This window comes from Dipodomys merriami, unplaced genomic scaffold, assembly GCF_024711535.1.
Source record: "Dipodomys merriami isolate MVZ:Mamm:240054 unplaced genomic scaffold, mDipMer1.0.p SCAF_30, whole genome shotgun sequence".
Classification (NCBI taxonomy): Eukaryota; Metazoa; Chordata; class Mammalia; order Rodentia; family Heteromyidae; genus Dipodomys; species Dipodomys merriami.
Genome location: NW_027204493.1, coordinates 2,748,984 through 2,771,231, shown reverse-complemented (window position 1 = coordinate 2,771,231; position 22,248 = coordinate 2,748,984). Strand labels below are relative to the sequence as shown.

The following is a 22,248-nucleotide window of genomic DNA, read 5'->3' as shown; positions in this document are numbered from 1 at the left end:
TCAGATCCTGTGGCTGCTCCCCTACAGATAGGACTGTGTCTTCATCAAGGCTAGCCACAGATTCTCCTTGGAAATGGTAGAGTTAGGGAACAGGAAACTTTCTTCTCTGGTGGTGGAAAAACTGGAAAAAACAACCACCACCACAGGCAGGCCTGTATAGAAAGGTGTTTGGAGAAGGGGCACAGGATAGGCCATCCTTGTAACCCCTGAGGTCCTGCTATAGGGACATCCCTTTAGCACAGGTTTAGCACAGGATGTGAGATACACATAAGCCAAGATTAGCCTGGGATACTTCAAGTTGAGTTTCTGGCCCTTGTAATATATGAGTACTGGCTAATACTTTGGCTCAGAACTTCTCACCCTCTCAACTGGTCTAGTTCCATACTCAAAAAAGTGCCTAGAACTTCCAGAGCACAATTCTAACATCTGTTCTGCCCAACTCCAAAGTCAGTGCTAAATTTACTTCACCAACCTCCAGGAGGAAAATACATACTCCGTGGAGTTTAAATGGAATATAATCTGATGACCTACAATGTCCCCTCTGAAGCTTCAGGATAGAAAGGACAAACGGATATGTCATTTGTTGGGCTGTGCACAGCTGCCTGGTCTGTGCCCATACAAAGAATTCCCACCTGCATGTATTCCCTGCCCTCAAAGGCTCAGTCTGTACAGGAGGCCTGAGCACAGGTAGGTCTTCGGGGCTAATTCCATTCTGAGACTGTTCTTTGACTCCTTCCAAAACCAGATCAACAATGAAAATAACCACAATCAACTAGAAATGAACAGGTTGGACTATATTAAAACACGATCGAAATAAAAGGCCTCTGTGAACAGCTAAGTCCAACTGATCAGTCCCAGTTGGATTCAGCTTGGGGTCTAAGAGATGGGATCCCATCTGCCCTGCTCCCAGAGATTTGGTTTTACAAAGCTACTGGTTGGCAGGAACAAGGAGGAGAGGGACAATGGGGAAGATTCCTAGGGGACAAAAGGAGGAGCTAAGGTGGAACAAGAGGACTCAAGTCCAGTGATAATCCTTCGGACAGTTTTCCTTGGACAGTGCAGAAGCTACAATGTGCCCAGAGTCATCTACCCATTTTACTCTAGACACCTGGGAGAGAAGCCTAACAGTGGCTTACATATCAAGGTGTCTCTCCCGAGGGGCAGTGCCAGCCTCGATTTGCCACAAGACTGACAGGGCAGAATGTATACTAATATAACCACTCTGGAAAACAGTCTGGAGATAGCTCAGAAAGCTAAATATAGACCTCCCCTATGACCCAGCCTTACCACTCCTAGGCATCTACCCTGAACAACATGAACCAGTATACAAAGACACATGCACCTCCATGTTTATTGCAGCACTGTTCACAATAGCCAAGATTTGGAAGAAACCCAGATGCCCCCATTACTGATGAGTGGATCCAAAAACTGTGGTACCTATATACAGTAGAATATTATGCAGCCATTAGAAAGGACAAAATAATGGCATTTGCAGGGAAATGGATGGAACTAGAGCAAATTATTTTGAGCGAAGTAAGCCAAGAACAAAGAGACAAACGGCACATGGTCTCCCTGATATGTGGATGCTAAAGCCAAAATACAAGAAGATATGACAAACAGGACTCAAGAAACAAAGGACAGCCACCCATTTTGTTATATCATTGCTAAATGACTCCATGTTCTGGACCATATATATGGTAGATATATGCACACAACAGAGGGAAGCCAGGAGAAGGAACAGAATAAGTGTGAACAGCCCACACTAAGCAAAAGGAAAGAAATGTAACCATCACCTGATGTAGAAAAAATAACTTGTAATGTCAAAGCTTATAGAATTCACAAACTGTATAGACCATAATGACAATTTGCCTTGTGAAAATTAAAATGTGTTTGTGATTCTAAAATATTGTGAAAAATGTGAAATTTAAGTTATCACCTAATCTCAATTAAAGAAAAAAAGAGAGAAGGGCTGGGTTAAGAGAGATGGGTGGGGCTGGGAAGGTGTCTCAGTGGTAGAGTGCTTGCCTTGCATGCATGAGGCCCTGGGTTCGATTCCTCAGCACCACATAAGCAAAAAAGAAAAAAGCTGGAAGTGGCGCTGTGGCTCAAGTGGTAGAGCGCTAGCCTTGAGCTAAAGAGCTGAGGGACTGTGCCCAGGCCCAGAGTTCAGGCCCCACCACCGGACCCCCTCCTCCCCGCCACAAAAAAAAAAGAGAGAGATGGGTGACAATATTGTCAGACACTTTGTACTCATATACTGGGAACTCCTTTGTAAACTACTTAAAGATAATTTTAAAAATAAAAAAGACTGACAGGGCAGTGCAAGTGGCAAAGCCTTTCAGCCCGAGTTATGGGGGATCCAGAACTACCCTCCTGATGACAAACTCCTGGTCCCTGGATTTGAAACCCTTGGACCTTCTATCTTTCCATCTCCAACCACTTTCTGTGCTTAGGCATTAGTATAGAAGGATGGGAAACGCTCCTATGATATAACAAAGGTTTAGTACAATATCCATTGGTGTACACACACTCACACACACACACACACTCAAGCACATACCCCACATACCCTGTATTCATAATATGACAGTTTCAAGAGTAAAAATATCACAGTTTATTCAAGAGTTTATAGTTTAAGAGGAAAGAAGTGTATTTAAGGGAAAATTTTTTTAAAACCTACAATGATTTATTCACATCACATTCATTGAGAAGCAACTATTAGCCACCTAAATATAAAGCTGATATAGAAACACAAACCCCAACAAGTTACTTGACAAAATCAACCTCACTATTAAGATAAGTCCATGTGGAAGGACTCCAATGTGCATTCACTGAAGGGCAGGTGGTGCTGATGCTGTAGCACCTATACAAAAACAATCTTCCTCAGCCTGCCCAAAGCTGCAGCCATGAGCCACCAGTGGTCAGTCAGTGAACATGTGAAAGGTGACTGTTGTAAGCTGAGATGCACGGGGAGTGAATGTACCATGAGCCACCAGTGGTCAGTCAGTAAGCATGTGAAAGGTGACTGCTGCAAGCTGAGATGCACAGGGAGTGAATGTATTATGAGCCACCAGTGGTCAGTGAGCATGTGAAAGGTGACTGCTGTAAGCTGAGATGCGTAAGGAGTGAGCGGTGACACACTGGATTCCAAAGACCTCCCTGGGAAAGAGTATGTCAACGACATCACTAGTTTGGCATTGACTGCATGTTGAAAATAATGGTATTTTGAACATTTTAGGTAAAAATATAACATTCTATTAATTCACGTTTTTTAAACTTTCTTACTGTGACCAGTAGAGAAAATAAAATTAGCTATGTAGCCTCTTTGGTGGTGATAATATAGGTCTCTCTCGTCAAAGCCTATAATCACATCTTATTACTACAAACAAGGCAGGGCTAAAAATTTAAGAAAATAATAGAGGAATTTAACTTCTCCCTCACTTCAGAATTTACTACTGTGTTCAGATCCTGGGTGAAATAAATTCCTCTCAGGAACTTAATGCAATGTGGAATAAAGTGTGTTGTTAATATAGGAGCTACCATTTTTACATTGTTGGAATTAGATGACGAGATAATAACAGACTAATAAAAGGAATGACAACAGAAGTATAATATAGTTGCAAATTACAATGTATTATAATAACATATGGGCAACCTCTATTGTTATGGGTTATAACAGCAGTAATAACTGTTCGGGCTAATATACTGGCATTCCTTTAAAGGTAGGCTGAGCAGGGTACTAGAGGCTCACACTTGTAATCTTAGTTACTTAGAAGGCTGAGATCTGCAGATTATCATTCAAAGCCAGCCCAAGCAGGAAAGCCCAAGAGGCTCAAGTCTTATCTTCAATCAGCCACCAAAAAGTAAAAAGTGAAGCTGCAGTTCAAAGGGAAGAGTGCTAGCCTTGAGCAAAAAAGCTAAGGGACAGTACTCGGGCCCTGAGTTCAATCCCCAGTGTTGTCACCAAAAAAAAAAAAAAAAAAGGCAGTTTGATCAAGAAGAATGATAATACTCACAATCAGTGAAATGACTGCTTTGCAAACAATTTTTTAAATTTTATTATGCATGAGCAGTATCTCATTAAATGCTTAAATGCTTATAATCACTTCCAAATTAAATGCTATGAATAATTATTTCCAGCTTCCAAATTAGCAAATTGTAACATAAAGTTTATTTGGCCAAAATGGTATGAGTTACAGAGTCTAGATTTAAACTGGGGTTGCTTGTTTTGTGCTGGTATAGTGGCTTACTTAAGATTCAGGGCTTCGTACTGTCACTCAGCTGGCTTGCTCAGCTGGCACTCTGTACCACTGGAGCCACACTTCCAGTCTGGATTTTAGCTGGTTATTTTCAAAATGGAGTATACAGTGGACTTTCCTTCCCGGCTGACTTCAAACCTCCATCCTCCAGGTCTAGCCTCCTGAGCAGCTAGGATTACAGGTGGTTCTGTTTTTTGAGCCCAAGATGACACTGGATTACATACAAATAAGACAATGCTAACACTGAAGAAAAGTCGGGTCAACAGATCAAGCTTTTTAGGGTTTAAAAATAAGGCCAGTTGCCTTTAACACTCGATCAGTGGCCAGAACTGCTGCTGGCACAGAGAACTCCCTCTAGGAAGCCTGAATGGACCAATTTGTTAAAGGCCTTCCTCCAGGCTGCTGGCCCTCACTCCGGCACCCCTGCCTCTCTCCAGGAGAGGGTACATCTTTCTTTCTTTGTCCTCATATATGGCATAGCTTAACAAATAAGCCTACTGAACTCTTTCCCATATAGCTTTGTTAAAGATACCAAACCAACATGAGAGAAAAATGTAAAGATCATTATAGGCAAGGAAAGGGCTGATTTTACCCTTGGCTGAGCCAACGAAGTACAAACTGGGATGGAGTGTTCCACATTTTGGCAACAAGTTGCAAAAGTAGAATGTCTAGTTCTTATTTCCCTATCAGCAGGACTTTTTTCTGTGCCTTAGGAAATTATTCCTTCAAGCTACAACAAAATCAAATACTGCAATTCTTCAGAACAGTGAAGAGCTTTGGTATTTGCATAGGGAGGGGAGAGGAGGGGGGGAAAATGGACCTCTCAAAGAGCTACCTGGTAAGACCAGAGTGAGGCAGGAGCACAGGTAATCTGTGTTCTGGAAGCCACACACAAAAGCACCCACAGCCCAGCAGGCGGCCACCCCAGCCTGAAGCAGATAGTGACAGAGGGTGAGTCTCTCCTGTTTCTCGGTGGATACAAACACCCATTTTCACTGTCATGGGAATCAAACACCCTTTGTCCTGGGAGTATGCACTTAATGTAATCAGCGGTGGTATTAAGAGACCAAGAAAGCAAACGCTTGCCAAGCGAGGCACAACAGGGACAGGGCCATCGATGAATGGGTCAAAAGACAAGCTTCAGCTGGGTGTCCTGTGCAGGAAATCACTGCTGTTGGCCAGCCAGCCTGACTGCCTTTTGCTGGCTTTTAGAGATTGGAAGATCAAAAGACAACTACACAAAGGCACTTCCAACATAAAGTTAGGGAACACAGAAAGAACTAGGGGCTGGGAAGGTGGCTCAGTGGTAGAGTGCTTGCCTTGCATGCCTGAGGCCCTGGGTTCGATTCCTCAGCACCACATAAGCAAAAAGAAAAAAGCCAGAAGTGGCGCTGTGGCTCAAGTGGTAGAGCGCTAGCCTTGAGCTGAAGAGCTGAGAGACAGCGCCCAGGCCCAGAGTTCAGGCCCCATGACCGGACTCAAAAAAAAAAAAAAAAAGAATCTAATTACCTAGGGATTCATCAAGATTACTGACTGCACATGTGGTGGGGGGGGGGGTTAGAATTAAGCTTTCCTTTCAAAAGAATAAATTCCAAAGAAATCCTAGATGGTAGAAATTTCTATCCTTATATTTTGAATCTTTTTTATTTCTAATTTTGAAAATAGCTCTTAGAACTGAAAGCATTTGAAGCAACTTCTACTCCTGATGTATATGGCTTTAGCAGGAAGTAAGGTTTGCTTAGAGAGAACAGGAGGGTACTGAGCACCTGATCATGGCCGCCATTTAGGCCTCCTGGGTCCCTGGTCTATGTGTATGGCTGGGCCCTTTCTTGTATCTTTCCTAATGGCTGCCCTTCATGAAGAAGAAAGAAACTGCAATGAGATTTTGGCTACGTGTTGGGACCTCTGGTGGCTGGGCAGAGGCCACTGAACCACAAAAGTTACACTCGCTTCATTATGAAGATGTGTTCAATCACCAATGTGTCAACTTCCACAGGAGAAGATTCCAAATTACTTAACATTCTTATCAAACTAACAGCCTCCGTCCAGAATCTGTGAAGTCCCTGACAGAGGCTGACAGACTCGTTTATGTGGTTCCCTCCTTAGCAGGATGCTATCCTCCATGCCACCGTGCAATACCCTTTGCCTCCCCCACATGCCTAATTTTCATCCAATTCTTCAAAGTGGACTGTCCAAGTCTAGCCAAGTTCTCTGCACTTTTTTTTCAATATAATTAGTTAACTATAGGCCTCTTAAGCTGACGCTGAAACCAAAAAGTATAATGTTCAGGAGCTCAGTGCTGCAAGTAGCCAGAAATAAGGTCATGCCTTGCTCTGCCTTTTATACTGACCCTTTCGAATGGAGTCCTTTCCACGTTTCTGGGCCGCAATCTCCTCTGTAAAATGAGTTCCCACTACTGGTCCCATCTCAACCATCAACAGTCCACCCTTCTTCTCTATCAAAAAGCAACTGCCTTGCCTAGGTTAAAATACAAATCTATTAAAAGCTGGGGCTTGCCATTCATCCATGCATCTTGGACATTCAATTATCCCAACTGTACAATCCACTCATCAGAAATCTGACCACCGCCCTAGGTCAGATAAAGATTAGTTTTGACCTCATTCATTGACAGCAAAGTGCCTGCCTCAGAAATATGCATGTCAACCAAACCCATTGGGCTCAAAGAGTTTCTAGCAGGCATCTTGTTTCACACAGGTCAGAGACTATTTTGGCTTACAAAAAAAAAACAACTGCAGTGACTTAACATGTCACCTTGGACACCCACAGAATGGGAGCACCTTCCTTCAACATCTGCTACTTCACAGAGAGGTTTTTCTTCTGCAAAAGCAGGTGCCCAGCTGAGGAACAGCTCTCGCTCCAACCAGGAAAAGTGGCCCTGACTTCCTCAGGGTTCCATTGAGACAGTTCAACAAGAAGGGCAAAAACAGAGCAAGGTGAGGCACAAAGTCTTGGGGTATCACCAGGTGGGATGATACAGGATGTCTCCTGTCCCTCCTGTAAAGCCAGGAATCTGCTGCTACCTTGACTGCAGGAGAGAGCGCAGGCCCAACTCCAGACCAAGCCATGTCACCCTTGGGTGAGAAAGTCTCACAGAAAATAGAAAAACAGAAAAATCATAGAAAATGGCACTCAGAATAAAACACAAAGTCATAAAATAGGAAATGATACTCATAGAAAACCATACCATGGAACTACTTTTTACTTCTTCTAAACATTAAAAGAATCTAAAAACAATGTAGGCTGGCTGGTACAGCAACCAGTAACTTGTTTTCCAAATGAGAATCTAAAAGCCACAATTACTACTTTTTATATACAAGCTAGGTTACCAAACTGTCCTGGGGTTACTAGTACAGGACAGAAAATAGAGTCCTTGTTACTTTTGAGAGCTGGCTATTAAGTGAACCAGATTAAAACAATAAGATACCTGGCTGTGGTAGCTCACACCTATAATCCTAGCTACTCAGGAGACTGAGATCTGAAGATCACCATTTGAAGTCAGCCCAAGCAGGAAAATCTCTAAGACTCTTATCTCCAATTAATCACCACAAAGCCTGAAGTGGAGCTGTAGCTCAAGTGATAGGATAGCCTTGCACAACAAACATCAGGGATAGTGCCCAGGGCCTGAGTTCAAGTCTCCAAGGTAGCATATACACACACTCAAAAAAAAAAAAAAGGTTTTTGTGGTACACTCAGTGAGTCTTGCACTCTTATCCCAGGTATTCCAAAGAGGCTCAGAGATGACCTCAGGGCAGAGAGTACTATGAACTTCTTGAAATTTTTAACAAATGTTTCTGAATATATATACTTTATTATATCTAAGTAAATTTCCTCCACAGGAAAAAAAATGGTCTAAGACCTACATCAGAAATTTGTTCACTGCTCAAAAAAATCCTGCAAAATCATTACGTGTTTGCAATCATTCCTTGGTTTGCAAAACAGTTTCCTCTTGGAAGAAAGCAATTTACTCTATTGTACTTTGGTGCAAAAGGAAGTTTCTTGGATCCTTTATCCACACCAGCAAACTCACACCAGAACTTTCGTTCCTGGATTTAGCCAGTGACAGCAACTGGACAAAAGCAGTGAAAGTGAAAAGGAATATGTTACTGGCATTGTTAATTTTAGTTATTTAGCTCACACACATACACACACACAGAGGCTGGACACTGATGGCTCAGGTCTGCAATCCTTGCTACTCAGTAGACTGAGTTCTGGAGGATCTTAAGTTCAAATCCAGCCAAAGCAGAAAAGTCTCTGAGATCCCACCTCCAAATAATCAGCAAAATGCCTTAAGGTTTGGCTCAAGAGTAGAAATTCAAGCCAAGCAAGCAAGCCAAGTGAGTGAGACACACCAGAATTAGAGGGGAAAATTTAAGTCGACTCTCTCAATCTATAAATCACAAAGGAAGAAATAAGGCTGTGTGTGGTGCTTCACACCTGTACTTCCAGCACTCCAGAAGCTGAGGCAGGAGAATGTTGAATTCTAGGATAGCCTTGCTTGCTCTATAGTGAGACTATTTTTCAGGGCAAAGAGAGAGAAGACTTGATTTTGTTCATATCAATAGCAGTATCTGATGGGGATTCCAAAATGTAAAGATAAAAATAATATAGTTACTATCATATCATCTGATTGTGAAAAAAATTGATGAATAGATGACAAGTTGATGATGCAGGGCTACTAGCTAATAAACTTGGGTGGTTATAAATTATCAATTTAAGAAGAGGAGGAGCTGGGAAAGTGGCATAATGGCAGAGTGCTTACCTAGCATGTATGAAGCCCTGGATTTGATTCCTCAGTACCACATGAACAGAAAAAGGCAGAAGTGGTGCTATGTGGCTCAAGGGGTAGAGTGCTAGCCTTGAGCAAAAGAAGCTCAGAGACAGTGCCTAGGCCCTGAGTTCAAGGCCCAGAAATGGGGGAAACAAAAAGGGAAAGTCTTTATTTTCTTCAACTGAATAACAAGCTTAGCCTATAATTAGTTTTTCTTATATGTGGATTGCTTACATAGAAGCAGGGATAAACTAGGCATAAAGGTTTTGTCTGATCCTGGGTGACCACTGTTCATGGATTTACCTGGCAAGAACTGTAATTTCTAGCGAATGTCATTTACTATATAAAGGACTGGAGTAGATCACAGGCAGGGTTAGATAAGGTGACACCAATCACTAAAAACCAGCAGATAAAGAGGACAAAATACACTCTACCAACTTCTCCAAAGAGAGGAAAGAAAAGTGTTTCTCACACTTCTAAACTTCCACTTGATTCCACCTGCTACCTGTGCTACCTCTTCTTGATCACTGTTTAAATTTTTCTGTAGATAGATGGCTCTGCATGATGGCCACCATAAGGGGCTTCATGACACGTGTGTGTGTGTGTGTGTGTGTGTGTGTGTGTGTGTGTGTGTGCACCTGCGCGCGTGCATGCGCATGCGCATTTCAATAACCACCTATAGTATGAGACTTTATTAGACACACAGAATAGAAAATTCAAGAATGAAACCTGCTTCTTTCAATTAAACAGTACATTTTGTTTTAAAACACATGGTTAAGTCAGTAAAGTAACTTTTCAGGATGCTGAATGAATTTACTGAGACCTCTGAGTGAAAGGGATGTCCCCTAAATGAGTTTCTTGTCCATGATACATGGTAGAACCGAGAGGCTGGGCTGGGTAAGCAGTCTTTCTCTAACTTCTATTGAACCACCTGTATTTTTAAAACTCAGGGGGGTTAACTATCAATCAAGAATACAAAAAACCCTTCTGATTATGCAGGATTTTAAAAATAATTAAAATTTGCTGCTTCAGATTAAAAAAAACCTATGTTGAGCAATAATATACTAATTTTTAATGGCACTTTATTATGGCATATAAAATGGCTATGCTTCCAATATTCTGGTCATTTTTTAAGAACACTATCAGTATCATATACTAATGAAAGATGCCTACCTTTTTCTTTCATCCACTTCAATATACCAAAAGGACTGCAATACTTTTAGCTTTGTTTTGGCAACTCCTATATTTGTCACACAGGTAACAAAAAATTTCTTGGCTTCTAGCAAAATGATGCAGTACACTGTAACAGTGAATGTTTTCTGTAGCATGAATTAAGGATTTTACAAGTGGTAGTTCTTAGGATATTTCTAGGTATTTATTATACATTGGTTGTTCCTAAACGTTCAAGTTCAATGGCATCTTTTTTTGCACCATCATGAATGTTCTCTACAATTCCAGATAAAGGGAGGCAGGGTGATGGTAAGCTTACCTTCTGCAAGAACTTACAGACACAGTTCTGCTCTTAGAAATTCATTGGGCTTGGTGTTGCTGGAGACCATGCTGGCCTGTTTGGACTAACACTGCGTGAATTAGAGGGTCAGTATCCTTTGAGCATACATTTGTAACACTGGAAAGTGAGGTCCAGAAAAAGAAAACGAGTGTGCCACCATGTATCACGTTACTCATTTTCTTCTTACAACTTAGACTTAGGCAAAATCCTAGGTAAAACAAAATCTAAAGACCCAAGTGCTTTGTGGTATAAATTACATGTATTTAGACAGTGGTTTCTTTACCAGATTTTTCTTTTAACTGTTAGGACCTATAAATATGGCATCTGAGTCACTTGGCTATAGTCATAAACACAACTTACACCATTAGGCTATCTAGTAAATGAAGAGAAAGGAAGGGAAGGATAGAAGAGGGAAGGAGGTAAAGAGCTAGTTAATAGGAAATCATAACAAAATAATTATATTAATTGTTAGGTTTTATGGAACATATCTGTAACCCCAGCACTCAGGAGGCTGAAGCAGAAGTATTCCAAGTTCAAAGCTAACCTGGACTATATAGTTGTCCCTCGCTATACACGGTTCACTTATTGCAGCTTCACTGTATCACAGTTTGTTGTTGTTTAAAAAAGTTCTGTAATCTAATTCTAATGCAATTCTAATTCTGCATCACTGAATTTTTGCTATATTGCAGGATTTTGAGGTAGAAAAGTATTCATATGGAACATGGGAAATGTTTGTAAGAGTATGGGAAAGGTTAATAAGAGAGTGGGAAAGGTTTATAGGGGAGTAGGAATGGGTTTATAAAGCCTTAATATATACAAATAATAAAATAAATATAAAGCTGCTACTTCGTGGATTTTCACCTGGGGCAGGAGTCTGGAGCATAACTCCTACACTAGGTGAGGGATCATTGTACAGTGAAACCCTGTATCAAAACATAAATAAAAAATGCATCTATTCACCACATATTTGAGAACATATAGTATGGTGTCAACACTGTTGTGAACACAGGGATATAACAGTGGAAAAGAAAAAACCCTGCCTTCACAGACTTATCCTCTAGTATAGAAAGACAGGTAATACTAAAGTTAAAACACATCACAAAGCAGTAGACCTAAGTGCCGTGGAGGAAAGAAAGCAGGAAAAGAGGCATCAGGGAATGCTAGACAGGAGTATTCTAGAGAATGCCTCAAGAACAACTGTGCAGAAAGAACAGCAAATGCAAAGGCTGAGGGAGAACAGTTTGATGGAAGAATGGAGAAGTCAATGGATTTAAATGCCTTAAGATTCTTCGACTTTGGGGGATAGGGGGACAAAATATGTCACCAACAGTCACATTTTCATGCCTTCCTAGAGGAACCTGCCTCTGGAAATGCTTACTCAAAGCCCTCAATCTTACTAAGGAAGAAATGAGGAAGAGGACACTAAATGAGTAATCTAAGATCACAGAACCAACAAACAGCTGAGACAGGCCTGGGCCTCTGATTCCTAAACTCAGCATAATGATATTCCTCATGCCTAAACTTTATAATAAAAAGGAACTTTTCTTCTTTTAAAAAGTGAACCCACAACAATAAGTCAGCTAAGGTCATCTAAATTCTTTGAGTATGACAAATCAGTTTTCACCTTTTCATTCAATGGGTGGTGAAGGAGTTTATTATCACCCTAAATATTTGCTAAAGGTACAAAATAGTAAAAAAAAAAAAAAAAAAAAAAAAAAAAAAAAAAAAAAAAAACCACTACCAAAACCTCACTACCAAGTAACAAATGACCTAAGTGTGTAACAGAAACTTATGCTCAAGGAAGCCTGCCTCAAAATATGTGCTACACTACTGTTACAGTTTAAAATATGGGCTACATACACTACTGTTTGTTAATAGTTTAAAAAAATGGAAGCAGACTCTCCCTCTGCCAAAAAAATTCCAGTAACAATAAAAAAATGGAAACACTAATTATTCTCTTGGCAAGGGAATAGGATACTGTAATTTATTCACACACTAAAATATTCTGTAGTAGTTAAAAGTGAATATTTACATGAACCTCAAAAACTGAAGTGAAAAATCTAAATGCAAAGCTGTAGGTGTATAGCATCACACCATGTGTAAAATGTTAAACACTGAGGATGTTAGTGACTCATGTTTATAAAATCCTAGTTACTCAGGAGGCAGAGATCTGAGGATCCTAATTCAAAGCCAAATGGGGCAGAAAAGTGGGAGAGATTCTGTCTCCAATTAAATAGCCAAAAACTTAGAGTGGAGTTGTGGTTCAAGTACTAGAGTGCCAATTATGAGTGAAAAAGCCCGAGTTCTCATTTGAGGTCTTGAGTTCAAGACCAAAAACCAACCAACAAATGAATAAATATTGTTCAACACAAAGTTGTGGATTTAATACACAAAATTACCACAACATGCTTGGGAACTAACTATATGTCTTAACTCTACATTAGGGGTCACCTGAAGCTGGAGACCAAGAAGGTAGAGAAAAATCCTTTAAAGCCCAGTGTACCTTTATAGAGGTTGTACATGAATGAAGGATGGACATATTAGCAACTCTTCAACCTAGATCATAGAAAAACTAAATGAATGACTTACTATATTTCTGTTATTTTTTTAAAAATATTTCATAATCGGAATTGGCGTTGTAGCTCAAGTGGTAGAGTGCTGGCCTTGAGCTGAAGAGTGCGGGGACAGAGCACCAGCCCACAACCGACTATATATATTTATATATATACATATGTATATATTTCATAATTATTTTTAACTTTGGAACAAAGCTAGAGAGACAAAAAGACAAAAGTTTCTCCACCACATTCTTTCAACTTTTAGACTCAATTTTTCTTAACCTCCATGTCTGTTTTTCTGCCTTTTTATTTGGGGGAGGGGGGGGTAAGCACCTGCTTACCAGGTTGGATGCCCTGAGTTTGCTTCCCATGGATGGGGGGAGGGGGAGGGGGTGTTGGTGAACCTGCCTTTAGGTTGACAGAAAAGTCAGACCTCACCTCCCCAGAAATGAATCCCCAGAAATGCTGCATCCATTCTTACTCGGTTCCAATTAATAGTACCAAGGCTTTTCAACTGGGTTCTAACCACCATCACTGCGCTCAGGAGTCTGGAAATGAAGCTAAGGAGGGTAAATTCTACAATTAACTCATTTAAGAACGCCTGCCATCCTGAAGTTGAGACCAGTCCAATGTGAGATACTCTCTCCCACCCTGTAAACAAGCACCGCTAATTCACGTGTTAAGAACAGGATTTGATTCCTGATAAAAAGTGACTACCTTTCAAACGCAGAGGAGGGGAAAACATCTGTCATCATTAAGAAAAGCCTACCAGATTACATCCACCAGTAATAAAAGCCTCCAGGCACACGAGTGAACAGGGCCCAGTGGGGCCTGTGAACAAAGCAATCAAAATCTAGCCTCCTTGGAGTCTAGGTCTCTTCCAACCCTTCCAACCTCCCCGAGGTGAGCCTCCTCCACAAACGAAAACTTCTGCAAACCTCCTACAAAAGGACAAAAACGGTTCCTCCCTCTCCCTCCTCCCTCTCCCTCTCTCTCTCTCTCCAGGGCCCCGGTGGCCTTGAGATCACTCCCCAGAGATGGAGCCCTGTCTCCAGGGGCGAGCGGTTCCAGGGAGTCCCGCCGCAAGCCGGGGGGAGCCCTCGGGGGAAGGGAGGCCGCAGATCCGAGGTGAGCGGCCTCCCCGAGCGCCGCTGCAGACTTGGAGCACTCATCCTTGGGAAGAAAGTTGCGCTGAGCTGGCTCCTTGGCAGAGAAAAGAAAAGGGAGCCCACGCCCGGGCCCCTGCGAGGCCACCTTGGCCTCTTCCCGCACAGGGGAGGAGGGGCTCCATCTGCCTTAAACTCCCCCCGCCCCGTCCCCGCCTTTCCAGGCACTACCCTCTCCCTCGCCCCCAGAAGTGGAGGGAGAGAAGCCCACGGGGCGGTAGCGGATGAGCCCCGGGAAGCGCAGATCCTGAAGTGCGTTCACCAACCTGTCCGGGGCCGGTGGGGTGCGGGCCACCGGGACGCCCGCCCTCCCTCCCGCAGCGGGGCCGCGCGGGGAGGCGGGCGGGCGCCCCCACATCCTCCCACCTCTCCGAGGGGGGACCCAGAGACCGCGGCGCGCGAGGAGCGCTTTCGCCGGCGCCCCCCGGGGCCGGCCAGGAACAATAGCGGGCCCGGGGTCCCCAGGACCACCGGTGTCTCTCCCGCGGCACCTCCGTCCCCGACCCTCCAAGTTGGGCAAGGGAGTCGGGCTCAAGCCCAGGAGGGCGGCGCCGGGCGCCGGGCAGGGCGAAGCAGGTGGGATGGGGTGCTGACTCCGGGGGCGCACCCCACACGTCCTCCCGGGGTCTGCTCATTCATTCCCACCCGAGCTCCCGCCCCTTCTTCCCGGACCCGCGGAGAGGAAGAGAACTTGGCCGGCCGGGATCGCCGCCTCCTTCCCCTAACTCGGTCCCGGGCGGGCGGCCGGAGCGCGGCGGGAGTCCGCGCAGCCCCGCGCAGCCGCTCCGCGCCCCGCGCTCCAGACACAAAGGCGGAGACGCGAGCCGGGACCCCGCGCCCGGAGACCCCCAACTCGGCGCCGCGCACCTACCCCATCGAGACGGCGGCGGCTCCCGGGCCCCGCTGGCGGCTCCTCCCCGCCCGCTGCTTCCCCAGGAAAGCGCGGCCGCCGGGCTCGCTTCCTGCTCGGCTTCCTGCGCCGCTCCGCGCCGCGCCGCGCACCCGCCTCCTCCCCGCCGCGGGGGTCAGTGGGCGCCGCCGCGGCTCCCGGGCTGAGCCGGCGGGGCGGGGGGCGGGGGCAGCACCACCACGTGGCCGCCGGACGCCGGCCCCCGCCGCCCGGGATCCCGCGGGAGCGGGAAGGGAGGTGCCAGCCTTTCCCCTCCCCTTCCACCCCGCGCGGCCCCAAAATTCCGCGGGTCGGGTGACCCCGCCCCGCGCTCCGGCTGGGACTCGCGGGAGCCGCCGCTGCCCCGGCCCCGGCCCCGCGCCCCGCGCCGCGGCGGCCTGCTCGTAGTTACCGTGGGTCGTGGGACTCTTTCCCCCCACCCCCCACCATCCCATGTCCGGCATCTTCATCATCTTAACCTGAACTTAGTGGGAAACACCGCGCTCGACCCTGCGGGTCGGATGGGCTCGCAAATAGGACTGATTCCCGGACAGCTTGCGAAAGTCGGCCGGGAAGTTGTGGTCGGCCGGAGCTGGGGGAGGCGGCCCGAGTCGCCGATCCGGGCCAAGCCCCTTCTCGCCGGAACCGAACTGGCTCCGAGTTTCCAGAACTGCTGAACAGAAAGTGAACTGGAAAGCGCCCCCCACCCCACCCCGCACCGAAGCCTGGGGTTGGAGTGACTCGGCTCCCAGCACCCATCAGGTGGCCCGACAAAAAGACCAGCCTCAGGGTTGCTCTGCCCAGGAGTCAGAAGCGAGACTGGAATGGAAAGGCTGGACTGGGAGGGGGGACGCCCTCCGAGCGGATTCTGGGGTGCAGACCGGCCCTCCACGAGCGTCCCCTCCTTCCCCTGGCCCCTAAGACAGGCCCTTGGGGGTCGTGGAGGATTTCAAAGCTCCACGCCTTCCCCTTTCATTGGAATTCTAGCTCAGACAGAAAGGGTTATGCACCCAACCTCTTCCCTTCTGGCTAGACGCAGAAAGCCTTTCTTTGCACAGCTTTCTAGAATAAACAGGTGGAATGACTTTTGCTGGGCTTTGCGGTAGGAAGTCAGCTGAATATGCACACAGCCAATTCCGACGAGTGAATCCACGCTAACAGAAACCAGGTTATGCCATCCTACAGAAAGTCGCTGGTCACGGCCGGGCAATGTCTTAACATTGGTCAGACTCTCTCTGGTCCTCCTGCCCCAGCCTCTCATAGGAACAGCCTGTCTTGAACTTTCAATTGCACTTCCTAATACCCTAAATCAAAAGATTGTTCTTGCAAGTGGTGAACAGCCACTGGAATGCTAGATGGACCACTCCCCTACCTGCCCCTTTTCCCAGCTCAAATGAAATCACTCTCTAAAAGAAATATGACCTAGTAAATGCTTCTTTTTTGTTTAATGCTGGTTATTTACAACATTATTTTCAACATGCTTAACACTGAAGTACTGCAGGTTATTTCAGTACCTTACTATGCTGAATAGATTAAAAAAAAATTCCCACGGGGGAATTTTCTGCCTTTAGCATTTCATTCTTGCGTAAGCAGGAACAGGTGGGAACATAAAATCTGAAGCATGATTCAGGGTATCTGATGGTGCCTTAGAAATGTTAAAAGTGCATATTCTATACAAACAGTTTACAAGCCCTTTTTTTGGGGGGGGGGATGTTTGTTTGGAACAGGGCATTGAATCCAAGACCTCTAGAATGCTAGGCAAGCATTCTATTATGAACCACATCCCCAACCATTTGGTTTGTAGTTCGTTTGTAAGTCAGTCTCCCAACGTTTTTCCTTTTTTGAGTGATGTTCCTGCCTCCACCTGCTAAATGGTTGGGATTACAGGTGTGCACCACCATGCCTAAACAGGAGTTAAACTACTAAATAACATTAAACAATGCTTGTCTAAGGCAGGCAAATCAGCCATTGATTCATTGAAGCCTTGACTCTCATCTACTTACTCTGTCCCAAAGACTGCTGAAGAGTCTGTTAGGTCCTATCAGTCTCTTGTGTGTTATTCTCATTAGTTCATAACCCCATCTTCTGGCATCAACAAGTGTGTCATGGTGAGGGATTGTGGTAGAGGGATGGTCTCTTGGTAGTTGGTTGTGATAAGACCCTTTCCCAGATTCCTCCTTTGGAAATTCACATTCAACTTCCCTCTGTATGGAGTCTTTACTGCCTTGCTGAAGCTTTCCATCCTGCATAAAGATTCTTGATTAAGCAGGTCCTCTCATTCCTCGTTTTGCTCAGTCCTTTTAGAAATGCTAACTGGGTTCTGGATATGTCCTTAAATACAGACCAAGACCAGGTGAAAAGGTTTAAGAGAAGGCAGCACGAATGAAATGACCACCTACTATCTTTGAGGTGTATTCATCTTTTAGGTAGAACAGCATGTGTATTCCTTTCTCCAAAGCAAAGAAACCGTAGTGTAATATGTATTACATTGAATACTAACAGCAAGACCAGATGATTTGAGCATTTATTTTACTTACTTTTCAAATTCACCAAGTGTTTTCAGCTCTACTGGCTCCTAATCAGGAAAAGGAGTATCACACTATATGGTCTCTGAGAGATTTGTGGGTTCTAATATCCTAAGCCCAATCTTAGCCTTTACAAGCAAGATTCCATTGTCCTTTGGTTATGGCCACTGTCCTCTGGTTATTCTAGTGCCTCAATTTGGCCACACCAATCTGTAAACTCCAAAGAAGTTTGCTTTCGCTATGAAAATAGAACAATGAAATCTGCTGAAGGGAAGGGAGAGTGATAGAGGGTGGCAGGGGGGTAATATGGGCTGAAATGCATTAGAAACCTGTAGAAGTCCCATACTAAAGTCCCCCATATAACTAATATAAACTAACAAAAAGAGTGAAGGGGGAGGAGAAAGATGGTTGCTCTCCAAGACTCAGCAGGATTCTGTAAATGAAATTGACCAACTGGGGGGTGGGGGTGGGGCTCAATGTTTCATTTGTGAAATTGAGTGATAAACATCCCTTACCCAATCTCTCATCCACATAAGATTAGGGTAGCCAAGGACAGCCCCAAAGAAGGAAATACAAATATCACACCAGAACCAACACATGCCCTTCAATGTAATTTTTGTTTGTATAGTTCTATAGTTGGGATTTGGAATATCTCAAGTAGCTCATGGGATAAAGGTTTGGTTCTCAGGGCAGTTCTATGGAGAGGTGGTGAAGCTTTCAAGAGGTCAAGCCTAGAAGGTATTTAAGAAGGACAGTGTATACCTCTGACCTCCACCACCTCCCAACCCCCAACTAGTCTCTTCTTTAGCTTTGTTTCCTGGCCATGAGGTAAACAGCTTTTCTCTGCCATGAGGACCCAGCAGGATGTGCTGGATCACCCCAGGCCCCAAAACAACAGGCCAATGGATCATGGGTTTTGTTGTTGTTGTTGTTGTTGGTTGATTTGGTTTTGGAAGTACTAGAGTTTAAGCTGAGGGCCTTGAGCTTGACTTAGAAGAATAAGAAGCTATTAGACTCAATCCAGAAAATGGGAGACAAACAATACAATCAGAAAGTTGCAGATAGTAGTCTACACACACACACACACACACACACACACACACACACACACACACACACACACACACACACACACACACACACACACACACACACACACACACACACACACACACGGTCCAAATACAGAAAAAGAACAAACAACATTTTTTTGTATTTTCCAAGGGATGTTTCCCAGTAGAAGGAAATTACCACAGGAACAAAAATAGCTTTTGCATTGCTTTCTACAAGTTAGTATTCGCCATAGCTGTGAATCAGCTGTAAACACTAATTAGCCCATGGTTTTTCCACTTGCCAAGAAGCCAGCAAAGATTTTCCAGTGTAGGTTACAATATACTTTCCATCCAAGCAAAGTTGCACACCTGCTCAGGTGATAAAACCAAAGTGTTTGCAATAAATATATCCCAAACACCTGGATCAGTACCCTGCTTGAAGAAGGCAGCTTAGAAGACAAGCATCTCAGTAACCTTGATATTGCAGATCTGAAAAGGCCTTGAGACTGGCTTGTCATCACCCATAAGCAATGCAAGTGCTCTGAGCTATGCCATCAGTATGACAGCTGCAAACTGCAATGGCTACTGGGTACTGACATTTCCCTAGCAGTACAAAACAGTGAAAAGTTACTAGAAGATTGAAAAACTGTCAGGAGATTACATTGTATTTCCATTGGGTAGTACTGCCAAAGGAGCTAATGCCATATTCAGTTTATACTATATTACTCTGTACCAGTCACCTTCCTAAGTGATAAATACTTAATTTTGGAGATTTAAATCTGAGATACAGATAACCATCACAGTGCTAAGTTGCATGGTCTTCTGTGTATGTCAGAAATTTTGAAACATCTTCTGATGTAGTTAATAGAGAGTTGTGTGGCATTCACACCCAGACAATAACTTGGTTATCAAATGACTTAAGGAGGACTTTCATGATGCTCCAGAGATATGGAGTCAGTACTGATGCAAACAAGTGAGAACAACAGGCAGGTGTGGCTTGTCTTGCTCCCTATGCAGTGGTTTGCAATGCTTTACAATCCCAGCAGTCCATTAGAACAAGCTTCTAAATATGCTAAGTGTTTGAGCTGTGTGCTTAGAGTGGGGATGATACTGTTTAAAATGGTCCAATGGGGTCCAAACATCAGGGGCTGCTGGGTCATTGGCTGTTCTCTCTAGACTCAGAGCTGGCTCTAAGCCTTGCAGAATGAGATTAGGTTACAAGGACTGGGTGCTTCTTGTGATGGGTCTTGCAAAAGCTGATGCTCCAGAAAGATTGCTTGTGTTCTTCAATGAGATCGACTTCTGCTTCTGAGATACTTTAATTTGTGTTCTTTCCTTATCCAATTACTATGCCCATAGTAAATCTGTATACTACTTGGATTATGAATTCTCCGGAATGTGTTCATGACTTGCTTGGGGTTCTTAAAGGCTCTGTAGCCAATTGGATTCTGTTATTGTCATGGATATTTTCCATTTTTGTTTGTGCTCAAAAATCCTTAGTAGAATCTACATGAAGTAGATTGCTGGTTGCTTTCAGAATCGATCTTTGTACTGTGTAAGGAAACATTTTTTTGAGACATCTTTCCAGAGCAGATTGTGAGTGCTTAAGATATTTAACTGAACTGCTGTGCAGATATTTAACAAAATTCCACACATTGCTTTCATTTGTTTTGCCTTCATGTGAATTCCTCTGCACCTCTAGCAAGTTTCTACCATTCAGAATGAGGATTCTTCTGTTAAAATGTTTCTTTCCTCCTTTTCAAAGAGTCCTGTCATTTCTAGTTCTAGACTTTCCCTTTTGACTTTCAGAATAAGATACAAACCATGAATATGTTTCTGTCTACGGAGCACCTAGGGTTCAAGACTAAAATCCTAGCTATTCAGGAGGCTGAGGTCTGAGGATAGTGCTTGGAAGCCAGCCAGGGCAGAAAATCCTTGAGAGTATTAATCATCAACTCTTACCATCATTGAGCTGTGTGTGGCTCAAGTGATAGTGTGTCAGTTTGGGGGGGGTATAAAGCAAAGGGACAGTGCCTAGGCCCTGAGTTCAAACTCTGGTATCAACACCCAAAAAATAAAGAAAAGAAAAGAAAAAAGTTTGTCTGCTTTGTGTGTGACATTCCAGAAGATAAGATATTGAGAGACCAGGCTGGGCTGCATCAGGTTATTATGAGACGGACAAAACAGCAGTTTTAAGATTACGTCCCATTCCACTGTGTACAGCAATCATTTTAACCTAAGCCATTTGTTAGTATTATGCTCACCTGTGGTCCTCAGCTCCACCTGCACCTGGGCCACTCCCATTCCTGGAGTTCCTGCCATATAGCTGTCCCCTCCCTCTCTCTGCCCAGACCTGAACTCCCATCTACCTCATTTCCTATCCCCCAGACCTTCCTGCTACCTGGATGAGGACAGAGGCAATATGCTCCCTCTTGGGGGAAATATCGCTCCTCTAATAAACCTTATAATAATCTTTTCCCTGTGCCTGCCTGCCTCTGTGTGGTCCCCTGGGATAGATAGGTGTGTGTGATCCTCCTTCACCATTCTCCTCCCTGTATAAATGCCAACCAAGAATGACTTCACATTTCATTTATGCAAGTCAGCACTCCATGAAGCACAAACTGAGAATACTTTTTTATGTGCCAATAAAAATTATATTAGCAATATATATGAATCATATCAGCATTGCCAGGCATGAACTTATCAAAGACACCAGACCAATGACTGATAGAAACTTTCTCACCTGAATTATATAAAAGGAGGCACACGTAGCACTGTGACACAGTGGCATACACTGACCAGTCATTAGACGCTCCAGTGCATGCATTAAGGATCCACAGCAGATGCACTCTCAACTACGTCCCTGGGACTTCAGATCTGACATGACCCACTGGAACTGCCATCAGTCCGGGTGCAGTAAGCCCAAAAATCAGCTTCTGGATTTAACTCTGCCGCCGCCGCCTCTTTTCTTCTTCTTCTTCTTCTTCTTCTTCTTCTTCTTCTTCTTCTTCTTCTTCTTCTTCTTCTTCTTCTTCTTCTTCTTCCTCTTCCTCTTCCTCTTCCTCTTCCTCTTCCTCTTCCTCTTCCTCTTCCTCCTCCTCCTCCTCCTCCTCCTCCTCCTCCTCCTCCTCCTCCTCCTCTTCTTTCTTCTTCTCCTCCTCTTCTTCCTCTTCCCTTTCTTCCTCTTCCTCTTCCCCTTCTCCTTTTCCTTCCTTCCTTCCTCCTCCTCCTCCTCCTCCTCCTCCTCCTCCTCCTCCTCCTCCTCCTCCTCCTCCTCCTCCTCTTCTTCCTCCTCTAACTCCTCCTCCTCTTCCATCTTTTTCTGGCCCTGGGGCTTGAACTCAGAGCCTGGGCTCTGTCCCTGAGCTCCTTTTGCTCAAGGCTAGCACTCTTACCATTTGAGTCACAGCATCACTTCTGGCTTTTTCTATTTATGTGGTACTGAGGAATCAGACGGTACAGTGCTTCCTAAGCTGCATGCATGCTAGGCAAGCACTCTA

General features: G+C 44.4%; 1 protein-coding gene across 2 annotated transcripts in view; it reads right to left on the bottom strand.

The window, feature by feature from the left end:
• Positions 1-15,344, bottom strand: part of Rai14 (retinoic acid induced 14) — a 119,116-nt gene extending 103,772 nt beyond the window's left edge. For both annotated transcript variants that reach the window (XM_070040994.1, XM_070040997.1), the window contains exon 1: positions 15,154-15,344. The gene's annotated coding sequence lies outside the window, so the exon portion shown is untranslated. The remainder of the gene's footprint in view (positions 1-15,153) is intronic.
• Between the last annotated feature and the right edge of the window lie 6,904 nt (positions 15,345-22,248).